We start from the raw sequence: 1,393 nt of genomic DNA, 5'->3' as shown, positions 1-1,393 counted from the left end.
CAGGTATACTGTTTACCATGTTCACAATCTTAGCATTAACATGCTAACATTTGCTAGTTTGAACTAAACACAAAGTGTGAGGCTGATGGTAATGTCATAAGTTTTGCAGTTGGTCAAAAGTCAAAGTATTAGACAAAACGTTAATTTTGATCCCCTAACTTTTCACCTACTGTCGTCATCAGGTCAAGTTAATATAATCCATCCTGAGGGGAACATTAATATCTTAATGTCATAGAAATCCATCGAACAGTTATCGAGACATTTTACTAAAAAACAGAAATGTCATGTTGGCCCTAGAGGAAAAGTCATGGGTTGTCCTCTGTAGAACATTTATGTTTGTACAAGATCTCACGGCAATCCATCCACAAGTAGTGAGATAATTCATTCTACCTTTGGTCTGGGGCTGATTTTCTAAATGCTACAGGACACAATGATATTTTAGACAACAGTGCCCTGACCTCAGCCAGGACTTTCTGCCTGACATTGGTGGCCGACTTCACTCATGCTCTTGAGGCTGAATTAGAGCCAGTCGCTGCAGCCAGGTTCCAACATCTGGTGGGCAGCCTTCCCAGTTGAGTGAAAGCTGTTATAGGAGCATATTAAAGGTCCAGTGTGTAACATTTAGGAGGATCTATTGGCAAAAATTAAATATAATAGTCATAGGTATGTTTTCATTAGTGTCTAATCACCTGAATATAGGTCTACAGATGCCATGGGTCTCCTTCCATGGAGTCCTCCATGTAGAACTGCCATGTTTCTACAGTAGCCCAGAATGGACAAACCAAACACTGACTGTAGATAGGGCCTTTTGTGTTTTTTGTCAGTTTTGCAGCCACTGTAGTTCCTCAATCTCCACAGCCCGTCCTCATTCCAAGGTCATCAAATATAAGTGGTGTTCAGTTTGTTGCAATCTGAAACTTCACAGGTAGATGCCTACTAAATCCTACACACTGGTCCTTTAATACCTATGGTTTTGAATGAAATGTTCTACAATCAATCACAATGTACCTTTGACCATAGGCACTATAGCATTTGATGTACAGTGTATTCCATAAGGTGTATTAGCCACAGGCCACTTTCTGTCATTCCCAGTGATATCCTACATCTCCCAGAATTCATGGCAACCCCCAGCAAGTGGGTGTTTCAAAGAGGACAACAGTTAGCCCTGTTTTTTATGCCTCCAATGAAAGTACAGTAAGTAACCATGCACACAGCTGTTTTTGAGGCGTTTTGATGAGCTAAGAACTCAGATAATTGGCTTCCTATTAAAATAAATACAGTATGTTGAATGAGATCCTTCATACAGTAGGCTTCATTCTTCACTCAGCCACCTACAGCTCCCTTTAGTCTGTTTTAAGCACAGACACACACAAAAAACTTGGCTGTGGAGTCA

Source organism: Morone saxatilis, unplaced genomic scaffold (assembly GCF_004916995.1).
Source record: "Morone saxatilis isolate NCDOM2014 unplaced genomic scaffold, NCSU_SB_2.0 Contig20, whole genome shotgun sequence".
NCBI lineage: Eukaryota > Metazoa > Chordata > Actinopteri > Moronidae > Morone > Morone saxatilis.
The sequence above is the reverse complement of the archived record's forward strand: the minus strand, read 5'-3'. Positions refer to the sequence as shown.